This window comes from Lontra canadensis, unplaced genomic scaffold (genome assembly GCF_010015895.1).
Source record: "Lontra canadensis isolate GAN:19392208 unplaced genomic scaffold, GSC_riverotter_1.0 scaffold46, whole genome shotgun sequence".
Lineage (NCBI taxonomy): Eukaryota > Metazoa > Chordata > Mammalia > Carnivora > Mustelidae > Lontra > Lontra canadensis.
Genome location: NW_022631040.1, coordinates 156,309 through 169,608, shown reverse-complemented (window position 1 = coordinate 169,608; position 13,300 = coordinate 156,309). Strand labels below are relative to the sequence as shown.

The 13,300-nt window shown below is 35.5% G+C and overlaps 1 protein-coding gene across 1 annotated transcript in view; it reads left to right on the top strand.

The window, feature by feature from the left end:
• The window catches only part of LOC116876611 (complement factor H-related protein 4-like), a 102,347-nt gene that overhangs the window by 9,316 nt on the left and 79,731 nt on the right, over positions 1–13,300 (top strand). The gene's annotated exons all lie outside the window — the stretch shown is intronic.

Below are 13,300 nucleotides of genomic sequence, written 5' to 3'. Positions count from 1 at the left end.
CAAGTCAACAAGTCAAGTCAAAAGTGAAATGTTGAGTATCCTATACAGGGGGAAGATCCTAGAAACAACAGTAAGGGTTATAAGAATAACATTAAGTGAATATTATATGTCCAAATTAGTAGATTTTTAATTCTCAGAAAAGGAGATGTTGACACTATTAATGAAATATCCTGCTGTATTACCTCCCATGTTTTTGATTATTAGTAACAGAATAACTCATCTACAATGCCTTTTAAAAATTAAAGAACTCTATTATCTCACATATGGAGACAAATCAGAGCAAGAGCCTCATTAGCCAAGACTTGATATAGTGATACGATGTCACAAAAAGACTCGGTTCATCTACATTTAATCGCCCTGACTTCATGTTTCTCCCTGTGATTTAAGATGATTGTGGAAGCTCTGATGCCCAGTTCATTCACTTTCCCCAGAAACAACAGCATCTTTAAACCTAGGATTCCCTACAAAACTTGGAGCTACCAGGGTAAATACCCTGAGTTGTTGGTTTTCCAAACTGCAACTAAAGAATAAAGATCCCTGAAATAGACCATTCTTATGGTCTCTTCTTTCCCCTAATCCCTCTCAAAACAAAACAGAACAGACTTCAGTGATGGTGCACATGCTTTGATTGGGGTGGGATTCTACCACCCATTCTCACATACTCACATGGACATTATCAAAGTTGGGTCAAGCAGTATGGACAATAAGAAAGCGGAATCTTTTGTGTATGGATATTGGGAGCAAGAAATTCTCTTTCTGCTGGGGATTCTAACTGGGAAAAATGTGTGTTTTTTATATGAATGACTTGAAAATAAACAACATTTTGCAGCAACACAGGACAAAGGTAGCACCACTCCGAGAATACCCAGTCACAAGAATCAATAAATTCTCTTTTTACTTAAGAGAGTTTCAACTGAGTTCCTATCACTTGTACCTGAAAAAATTCCTAATAAATATATTTGTATTATTTAAGGCAACCTCCTCAATGGTGCTATGAATACTTACTAGTTATTTTTGCCCTAATATCAGAATGATTTCCTAAAAAACTAAGTGCTTTAACAGCTTTACATTTTGTTTTTCAGCAAATTCCACTGATCTTTGGATGTTAATTTCCAAATTCTTGGCATGCACCAATATCCGACATTCGGGTCCCAAATTTTGCATTCTGCAGTAATTACACACTCTCCACAAAGCATCAGACCACCTGATCCCACAGAAAAATGTAACACATTTCATAATAATAACAAGACTTAAAAGATAAGCAATTAGAAAAATTTTTACCGACTAGTTTTATCCAACTTCAGTAAACTAAGCATTCTTCCCTTCTATAATTTTATTCATTTTCTCCTGAATGGCAGCTGAAACAGCAACCAAATATAAAAAAATGAAGGCCGCTCTATCTTCAGTGGGACTCAGAGAAAGTCACAGCCCAAGTCACAATCTCTAAGTAAAAATTAAAAAAAAAAAAATTATTGGGACCAAATGACAGAAGGTGTCAGGAGCAAGTACAGAGCTCTAGAGATCTTTAAATAGTGCAGCGTTCCCTCAAACTGACACAGCCCTGAAAGGATCAAGGAACTTACTTGGAAGATGTGAGTGGAATACAGGTGCCCTAAAGCAAGGCTGATGAGGGAGGGAAGGCTGAATAAAAAGCTCCATAGATATGTTATCATTTCAGAAAGCAGACAGGAAGGGTGTCATCTTGGTGACAGCTAATCAAAGCCAAGCAAAAATAAATAGGGGCTAAATACATCATAGACACTGGGAGCATAGGGCTTTCCTGTGAAAACTCTGAAGACTTTCTGCTCAACAGACATGAGAAATGTAAATGATGAGAGAAGACTTTCCTCAGTGAGATGACAAAACGGAGATGGTGAAAGTGTGTCCTAAACTTTGGATGCTTCAGCCTTCCCCTCTCACTCTTAATTAATTTCAGCAAATGTCTGAACCAGGTATATATGCCATATTTAAAATTAGTAATAATCAGAAAGAAATGGCATACACATAGATAAAAAAATGTAATGAGTAGGACAAGAGCAATGCAAGAACAGAAAAGTTTCTAAAGGAAATACCACTAGAAGAAAGTTACCATGAATCAGAAGATTAGTATCTAATTAATCAAGTCTTCTTGAGTTCAAATGAAATGAAGAAAACATGAAGAAAAAAATTAGTAAGACTAGAGATGTGAAATAAGATCACAGACTCAGAAAAAAAATGTGAGATAAAACAATTATAGAAATCAAATCAACATTAGAAGCAGTTTATACATATATACATACACATTTGTATTCTATATTTTGGGACATAAGAACAAACTTTAAAGAATCAAATACAAGTTGAATAAAGAATAAATAAAACAGAGATCAAATCATAGATATTGAAGAGAAAAGAAGTACACTATATGCATAATTGTTGTTACTAAATATGAGAACAGAGCACAGTAATACATGAACATACAGCACATATTTAAAAATCCAAAGGTATTTCCATAAGCATACTTTCCTGTAAAGAAAAAAATGCTTTATTTATACATTAAAAAGGTATATTTGCATTCTAGGAAAAGTTGATCAAGAACAATAAAATTAAGAAAAGTACTGGAAGAAGCTGAATAAATAAGTTATCAACATTGATAAAAGAGTTCATCAACATTGCTTGTAAAATAGACATGCAAAATCTTTTCTAAGTGAAGGACACCTAGTTAAAATTAACAGAACAATCACATTGGAAAAAATCCTGACATTACAATATCTAAAACCAATGAGGGTTAACTTAGAATATGTAAATAATGTATAAGGCATTATAAGAAATGCCTTCACATTAGCAACAAAAGGTTCGACTTCTCAAGAAAACAAAAAAGGCGAATAAGTTATGAAGTATAAGAAGTGTTTGCATATAGTATAACTAGAGAAATGCAAATTAAAACAATAGTGAAAGAAGGATGTAAAAAACTTTATGTACTGTATGGGAATATGGACTGGTGTAGCTGTTCCAGACAGCATCTTTTAGTATGAATTATATTTGGCATACATAAGTTTTTTGGGCCGGCAACATACCTCCAGAAGTTTTCACAATAACTCATAAGGAGACAGTACAAAGAGGTACATTATGTCCCCAAAGGGGTAGCAAGAAGCTGGAGCAATATAGGTGGTAACCATCACTGAGGGAACAGATAAGTTACCTGTGATAGGTGCACATTATGGAAAACTCCATAGCAATACATATAGAAACATGGACACTGCAGTATAATGCGGAGTAAAAAAAACTAAGAACTAGTGTGAGGTCCACAGAGAAAAAATGTATACCAAAAAAAGTGAAATACATATTTTGGAAGAAAATGCCCAGATAAATGTTTGCCCGTCAAATATTTTAACATATTTGGCAGTTGGGAGGCAGGAAAGAAATAGGAGGGGGGTAAGTAGAGAAAATGAAATAAGGAAGGCGACTTTGAGCTAGTAAGTACGATTACCTCCACTGCTTCCAAAGGTATCTTACTACAAAATAGGTGTTAAAATGATGATTAATTAGTAAGAAAGAAAAATATTTTTTAAAATATTGAATTTCAAAGGTGGATGAAGAATTATACAAAGATAATGTTCTATTCAGCAGTGGTGATTTTGTTCAGTAGTAGTTCTTCATATATATGTTATAAATAATTATGTGTGTTAAATGTTGAATAAAAAATTAGAGCAGAATGGAAAAATTGATATGTCTTTGTATATTAATATAGAAAAAAGCTGTTGAATAGTATAAAGCTGCTAAATGATTTCTCTCAAACTGCATTGCATTATCACTACAAACCTACTAAAAATTTCTAAAATGAAGACGTTATCACTACAAACCCATGAAAAATTACTCAAATGAAGACAACATTGAGTACTGAGAAGGACATAGAGAAACCAGAACTCTTGTTTATTTTTGAGAAGAATGAACCTTGGTATCTATCAGTTCTTTAGATAACTCTTTCACAGAATCTACTAAATCTAAACACAGGCATACCCTACAATTTAACAATTCCATTCCTAGGTCTATGCTTAAAATATTTATATACATGTGCACCAGAAGACATGTGATGTGTAACAATGCCCATAGAAACGCTATTTGTAATGGTCTTCCCCAAAAAGCCCAAATACCTATTAATGGTTGAATGGATTAAAAAAACTGTGGTTCAGTCCCACAATAAAATATGAGACCGCAGTAAAAAACAACAAAGTACAACTAGCCACTACAACTAGTGAGGATGAATTTAACAAATATAAAGTTCAGTGAAAGAAGCCATAAAAGAATAGTGTATGACACCATTTATATAGTACACACAAACACTCTTGATAGTAGACATCAGGAGAGCGAAGAGGGACTTCAGAGATGCTAGTGGTTTTTTTGTTTAAAGGTTTCATCTTTAAACATCATTCATAAACATCATTCATCTTCATTTGTATGTAAAACTTCAATTAAAAATGAAACAAGTTGGGATTGGGAGGGAGACAAACCATAAGTGACTCTTAATCTCACAAAACAAACTGAGGGTTGCTGGGGGGAGGGGGGTTGGGGGGGGTGGGGTTATGGACATTGGGTAGGGTATGTGCTATGGTGAGTGCTATGAAGTGTGTAAACCTGGAGATTCACAGACCTGTACCCCTGGGGGGAAAAAAATATGTTTATAAAAAATAAAATTTAAAAAAAAAAGTTTTTTCCAAAGACACCTTGCTAAATAGGCTTATCATCACTAACCTAAGGTTAAAAAAAAAAGTATCATGAAAATATGAGAATGAGTCAAAATTTAAACATTGTTTTCACAGAAATACAATCATGAATACTTTCAGGCATGGAATTTTTTTTTTTTTTACAGTAAATATAAATAATTTAATTTCTCCTATTAAAAGACAAACACTATTAGCATTGTTTAAAGGAAACATGTTCCTTAGGAAACCTTCAATAAAATCATTAAAAAAGGTTAAAAATAAAGAGTTATAGAATGCTATAAATATTGAATTAGGTTAGCAACTATCTTTTCTTTTTTTTTTTTTTTAATTTTATTTTTTATAAACATATATTTTTTTTTCCCCCAGGGGTACAGGTCTGTGAATCTCCAGGTTTACACACTTCACAGCACTCACCATAGCACATACCCTACCCAATGTCCATAACCCCCCCTTCTCCCAACCCCCCTCCCCCCAGCAACCCTCAGTTTGTTTTGTGAGATTAAGAGTCACTTATGGTTTTTCTCCCTCCCAATCCCAGCTTGTTTCATTTACTCTTCTCCTACCACATTAACCCCACATGTTGCATCTCCTCTCCCTCATATCAGGGAGATCATATGATAGTTGTCTTTCTCTGATTGACTTATTTCGCTAAGCATGATACCCTCTAGTTCCATCCACGTTGTCGCAAATGGCAAGATTTCATTTCTTTTGATGGCTGCATAGTATTCCATTGTATATATATACCACATCTTCTTTATCCATTCGTCTGTTGATGGACATCTAGGTTCTTTCCATAGTTTGGCTATTGTAGACATTGCTGCTATAAACATTCGGGTGCACGTTCAGGCATGGAAATTTAGTCTACTTTCAAATTGCTCACAAAATTTAACTCAAATGTGATTGTTGAAAGTATACATGCCTCTTTTCACTTGTTATTACACTCCGTAAACAACTGCTTTTCTTGATAAAAACTATATAAACTTTGTTACCTTCCATCTTTTTTTGTATTTGTGAAATTTTATTTACCAAAGAACTTCTTTGTTTTCTGTTTTTTCAAAAAAAATAGGCAATACTTTTTACCTGTTAGAAGTCAGGAAAATGGTCACTTCTTGGGGAAGGAACATGCATGGAGGGTGGAAATCTAGCAAGCTGGTATTGTGCTGCTTTTTATCCATATACTGTTCATATTGGTGTATCTGTATTTACAAAATTAATTCACTTTGAACATATATGCACATTTTCTGGATCTGTGCTATAATTCAATAATTTTTTTTTTTAAAGAATAGAAAAATAAGACTTGGAGGAGATTGGTGGAAGATGTAAAGGCTTTGGATTTTCCATATCTCTGAGCAATGTGATTTATTAAAACAGCAGATTTATTTTCACTTAAAAAGGTAAATAAAATTAGATTTAAATTGGCTTAAAAAATTAAAAGCATCTTGGGACCCTGGGTGGCTCAGCCAGTTAAGCATCTGCTTTTGGCTCAGGTCATGATCCCTGGTTCCTGGGATCTAGTCCTCTCCCTCTGTCTGCCCCTTGTCCTGCTTGTGTTCTCTCTCTCGCTCTCTCTTTCTCAAATAAATGAATAAAATCTTAAAAAAAAATTAAAAGCATCTTATGGGCATCCAAGGGACAAATCATGCAAAAAAGAAAAATATGAATGACATTAGGCATTTGCACAGAATCCTATGTTAAAAATGAGTGAAATATTTATGAAGTACGTATGAAAAAGAAGCGTGACTCAAGACTTTTTATATTCAGTTAAGTTGACATTTTAGTATAAAAGAAATAAATTCATGAATATGCAAGAAACCATGGAATAGAGTCCAAAATCCTGTCTTAAAATTTTGATTATGAAATGCGAGGGATAAAAAAGATGAATCAAAATTAAGATCTCAATAACTGAGAAGCCACAGTTGGAAAGCACTGGTGGTAAAAAAAGAAATCCACTTAGACATAAAACTAAGATTTGAAGAAAATGGAAAAATTAGTTATGAAATTCAGTATAAATCTTAGAACCATAGAATAAATGTTAAACCTAACAAAATCAGGGAGTAATGAAAGGAGGATGATGGAAGCACACTTCAGGATTTTTATATGAAATACATGCATGGAACCTGCTTTGGACAATGAAATGAGAGTTGAAGTGATTTGTGTTATCTCTAGGCAGAAGCTTTCAGAATTATATACAATTAGCTAGACAGCCTTCCCTCTGTCCTGGTGACTAGCGGCATTCCAGATGGCCTAGATCTTGAGGTAAGAACAAGATATACTGTAGTCTGTCCATGAGTTGCCCATTAAGAACATACAACATGAGTGAGAAATAGTATAGACAAATATAATATAGTTATATAAACATATTATAAAACAATATTTATTTAATCTTTTTGTATTTTTATACATTCTAAATACAAATATATTTTGTATATGCCTGTATTTTGTATATATGTATTTTTATATATAAAAACAATTAGAAATGCCATTGTAAGCCATTAAAATTCAATGTTTATTTTTTACCACCACTTTATCTAACTATTGGGGCATTTGGAACTATCTGAAATTTTCCATGGCATAGTATTGACTTCTGGAACATTGCAGAATTAAATGAAAATACTCTGTCTCTTACAAAAACAACCAACCAACCAAAAAACAAATAAACCATCAGTATTCTCACATTATCAAGAAAATATGAGTTGAGGGACACCTGGGTGGTTCAGTTGTTGTTTAACTGTCTGTCTTCAGCTCAGGTCATGATCCCAAGGTCCTGGGATTGAGCCCTGCATTGGGCTTCTTGCTGAGTAGGGAGCCTGCTGTTCCCTTTGCCTGCTGCTCCCTGCTTGTCCTCTCATCCTCTCTTTCTGACACATAAATAAATAAAATCTTTTTTAAAAAAGAAAGAAAATATCAGTTGACTATCAAAGATCATCAAACACACACCGAATCTTGCTTTCAGGAGTAAGAGTGAGCAAAACCCAAAACCAAAAAATTGATAATTATATGGACTTTAAATATTGAATTTATCAGTCACATAATATAAAATGAATATTTACATCTGAATAACCTAGAATGCAGCATGTATATAAGAGAAATAGTGTATATATGGAGAAGGCATCATGTATCTCTAACCTGAGTCCCATCAAGGGAACATATAAAAAGAAAAAGAACATTTGAAGTGATCAAGACAGAACTTTTCAGAGCAAATGGAAAACAGGAAGCAGGGAATGCAGAAGGGATATAAATAAGTAAATAAAAATCCACACCTAGACATATATTAATAAAATGTAAGAACACCAAAGACAAAAAGAAAATCTTAAAGCTAACTGGGCTAAACTTTACAGTGGAAAGATAGAGTTTAAATTGAACTGAAACAAAATTCCATTACGGTGCAAACATTAACAGAGTAAAAGAACATCTGTGCATAATGACAAAATGTTCACTTAACAATTTCTTGTAAGTTTTAAATTACGTCTACCTAAAAACAGAGGAGGGAGGAAGAAGGGAAAGGAAGATGCAAGGAGAGATAGAAAAGAAAGTGAAATAAGAGATCTGCAACTCGAGATTGACAAAGGTATCATCATTATTTATGAAAAGTGATAATGTGTCATGTCATAAAAGTATTTTTAAAACTTACAAATGGGGACACCTGGGTGGCTCAGTTGGTTAAACGTCTGTCTGCCTTCCACTCAAGTCATGACTCCAAGATCCTACATTAGGTTTCCTCTCAGTGGGGAGCTTCTTCTCCCTCTGCCTGCTGCTCCCCCTGCTTGTGCTCTCTCTCACACGCTCTTTCTGAAAAATAAATAAAATACCTAAAAAATAATAAAAAAATAAAACTTATAAATACTTGCTGTCATAGGGATTTCAATGTCTTATGACAGTGCCTTAAGATAACAATAACCAAGATGACTAAAATAAAACTCTATTTGGAAATACAAAAACAAACACATACAACCCCTGGATCACAGAATAAATCACCATTAAAAATTAGGAAATACATAGAAATTTAGAAAAATGGAAATACTAGGTATCATAACTCACAGTGTTGGGTTGAAGCAAAACAGAGGCATAATATTCTTACATTTAAAAAAATAGTATAAAAGTTAATAAACTAAAAATTCATTAGGTATCTTATAGAATTAAAAGTAGAATGATAATAAGTCCAACAGAAGTAAGAGGTAAATAATATAGATAACAAGATAATGAAGTTGGGAAAACAGGGATGAATAGGTTAAAAGTTAATTTCTTTGAAATAACTAATAAAATGAATAAACCTCTGATAGGATTAATGAGAGCTGAAAGAGAGCAACAGAATTAAACAATATTAAGAATAAAGAAGTGCATCTAAATAATGCTATGACTTGAACTTGAGGCAGACATAATATAGACCATGATGCCATTTCTTTGAATTTCTTCAAAAAATTGTTCCCAACATGGTACCTTGAATGGTACCTTGAACTTTGACTTTGTTCAAGGTCAACCTGTTATTCAGTTGTACTACAATGGCTCATGATGTGATATAAACAATTTTCTCAGAAGAGTCATTTTTTAAAAAGTCATCATTGTTACAGAATCTGAACATCCCCTAAGAGTTAATACTGTTCTAAGATTTGTCCAGCCCATTGAAGATTTGTCATTAGCATGACTTGGTTTTCTCTTCAGAGGCACTCTTACATCAGCCTGAGAACAATAATGGCCACTCTTCTATCTAAGCCTTGAAGTGGCTTCCATTGCCTGGTCAGGGCTGTAAAAGTTGTAAATAACTGAAGATATTGTGTCTGCTTGCGCTAATTCTTCTGTGAGAATACCTAATACTGTTTCTTCTAGTCTAAAACATGGTGTCAGTTGTACAAGCTAGGCAAGCATCCCTTAGTGCATGGCCATTCCTAGTCACTATTCCTCTGACTTTTTATAAGCAAGGGACAGGGATCACCAACAATTATATTCAGATAAAATGCTCGTACATTTGAGCAGTTGAAACGTTCATATCAACAATATTAAGAACTCTCTGCTTCAATGAGTCATAACTTCTACCTTTACGAAAAGAAAAAGTGGGACAAATTGAAAAAATCAGTGATTTCTTGAACCCAAAAAAGACCTGGGTTTGCAGGCAAACCACCACCCCAACATCCATTGAGGGGTAAATCTAGACAGGCATGGCCCAGGTCTGTTTATCCAGACCAGAAGTCACTGAAGCCATAACTGGTTAGATTTAAATGATAATTTTGACAAGTTGCTAAGACTACGTATGGCCTAGAGTGAGAAGGAGAAACTCCTGGGGCTGCAGTCCTGTAGGAAACACTTGCATTTTTGTGGGCTTTACTTTGAGGAACACCAGAGTCTCACAGTGAAGAGACAAGAAAGATTTTCCTCTTAGACCTACAGAAGAAGAGAGAAATACTTCTGAAATGTGCTGAGTCTTTTCCATAACAAAGGTCCACTCTCCAGAGTAAAGACTACCTGAGCCTTGTTCCAGAGTCCTGGGGAAAAAGACATTCCTCTCACTCCAGGCCCATCTACTCTTCCTGCCTCACCTTAAGAGGGAAGATTTGAAAAAACAAACAAACAAACAAACAAACAAAACCTCCTGTGCAGGTAACGGGCCCAAGATCCAAGCCCACTGTAAGAATGAAATTTAACTGGAAGACTACAGAATGCCCCTCCCTCCTCCATTTGCTTACAGATTAAAAAGCTGCAAGACACAGACTTTTTCTCAAGAAAAGTATGTAGGGAAGTGGAAAGTCCAGAAAGGAGACAACAGTAAGGACACTAAAGAAATTTGAATTCTCTGGCACCTATAGCTTCAGCAAACATGAAACAAAGCCCAGCTCCTAATCTATCACATACATCCTCACAGCAGACACCTATTTACCTCAGTTCCTATAATCTGATATAACCTATGTGGCATTCAACAAAAAAGTAACAGATATACAAAAAGACAACAAAACGCAGTCTGAAGAGACAGAGTGAACCAAACATCAGCTATGACACAGTTGTTGGAACCATAATTAATATATTAAGGACTTGTCAACTATGCCTTCAAACGCCTTTTTTTTTTTTTTATTTCTTCAGTGCTCCAATATGCTTATGCACCACACACAGTGTTCCATGCAGTATGTGCCCTCCTTAATACCCACCACCAGGCTCTCGCAACCCCTCACCACCCTCCCCTCCAAAATCCTCAGTTTGTTTCTCAGAGTCCACAGTCTCTCATGGCTCATCTCCCCCTCCTAGTTCCCCCAACTCCCTTCTCCTCTCCAACTCCCAATGTCCCCCATGTTATTACTTATGATCACAAATAAGTGAAACCATATGATAATTCTCTCTCTGCTTGACTTATTTCACTCAGCATAATCTCCTCCAGTCCCATCCATGTTGATACAAAAGTTAGGTATTCATCCTTTCTGATGGAGGCATAATACTCCATTGTATATATGGACCATATCTTCTTTATCCATTCATCTATTTAAAGGCATCTTGGCTCTTTCCACAGTTTGGCAACTGTGGTCATTGCTGCTATGAACATTGGGGTACAGATGGCCCTTCTTTTCACTATGTCTGTATCTTTGGGGTAAATACCCAGTAGTGCAATTGCAGGGTCATAGGGAAGCTCTATTTTTAATTTCTTAAGGAATCTCCACACTGTTTTCCAAAGCGGCTTCACCAACTTGCATTTCCACCAACAGTGTAAGAGGGTACCCCTTTCTCCACATCCTCTCAAACACTTGTTGTTTACTGTCTTGTTAATTTTGGCCATTCTAACTGGTATAAGGTGGTATCTCATATCTAGTAACAAGATTGAAGCAGTGATCAAACCCCCCCACCCCAAAAAAAACCCAAGAGCTCAGGACCTGATGGATTCCCTGGGGAATTCTACCAAACATTCAAAGAAGAAATAATACCTATTCTCCTGAAGCTGTTTCAAACAATAGAAACAGAAGGAGAACTTTCAGACTCTTTCTATGAAGCCAGCATTACCATGATCCCCAAATCAGGCAAAAACCAAAGGAGAATTTCAGACCAATATTCCTGGTGAATATGGATACCAAGATTCTCAAGATCCTTGCTAATAGGATAGTATTTTAAAAAGATTATCTACCATGACCAGGTTGGATTTAATCCTGGGATACAAGGGTGATTCAACATTTGCAAATCAATCAATGTGATAGAACAAATCAATAAGAGAAAAGAGAAGAACCACATGGTCCTCTCAACTGATGCAGAAAAAGCATTTGACAAAATCCAGCATCCGTTCCTGATTAAAATGCTTCCAAGTATAGGGATAAAAGCAACATTCCTCAACTTCATAAAATCTATGAAAAACACACAACAAATATCATTCTCAATGGGGAAAAACTGACAGCCTTCCCATTGAGATCAGGAACATGACAAGGATGTCCATTCTCATCACTGTTGCTCAACATACTACTAGAAGTCCCAGCAACAGGGGCGCCTGGGTGGATCAGTGGGTTAAGGCCTCTGCCTTTGGCTCAGGTCATGATCCCGGGGTCCTGGGATCAAGCCCCGCATTGGGCTCTCTGCTTAGCAGGGAGCCTGCTTCCTCCTTTCCCTCTGACTGATTTTCTGCCTACTTGTGATCTCTGTCAAATAAATAAATAAAATCTTTAAAAAAAAAAAAGTAAGTCCCAGCAACAACAATCAGACAACAAAAAGAAATAAAAATAAAAGGCATTGAAATATGCAATTTGCAATGAAGAAGTCAAACTCTCTCTCTTCACAGATGGCATGATACTTTATATGGAAAACCCAAAAGACTCCACACCCAAACTACTAGAACTCATACAGCAATTCAGTAATGTGTCAGGATACAAAATCAACACACAGAAATCAGTTGCTTTCTTTATTTTTTTTTAAGATTTTATTTATTTATTTGACAGGCAGAGATCACAGGTAGGCAGAGAGGCAGGCAGAGAGAGGGGAAGGGAAGCAGACTCCCTGCTGAGCAGAGAGCCTGATGTGGGGCTCAAATCCCAGGACCCTGGGATCATGACCTGAGCCGAAGGCAGAGGCCTTAACCCACTGAGCCACTCTGGTGCCCTGAAATCAGTTGCTTTCTTATACACTAACAATGAAAATATAGAAAGGGAAATTAGAGAATCGATTCCATTTACTATAGCACCAAGAACCATAAGATGCTTGGGAATAAACCTAACCAAAGAGGTAAAGAATCTGTACTTGAGGAACTACAGAACACTCATGAAAGAAATTGAAGAAGACGCAAAAAGATGGAAAAGCATTCCATGCTCATGGATCAGAAGAATTAACATTGGTTAAGTGTCTATACTGCCTAGAGCAATGTATACTTTCAATGCCATCCCAATCAAAATTCCACCAGCATTTTTCAAAGTGCTGGAATGAATAATCCTAAAATTTGTATAGAACCAGAAGATATCCCAAATTGCTAAGGAAATGTTGAAAAAGAGAAACAAAACTGGGGGCATCATGTTGCCTTATTTCAAGCTTTACTACAAAGCTGTGATCACCAAAACAGCAGGGTACTAGCACAAAAACAGACACATAGACAAGTGGAACAGAGTAGAGAGCCCAGATATGGACCCACAACTCCAAATATCTTTTTTAAA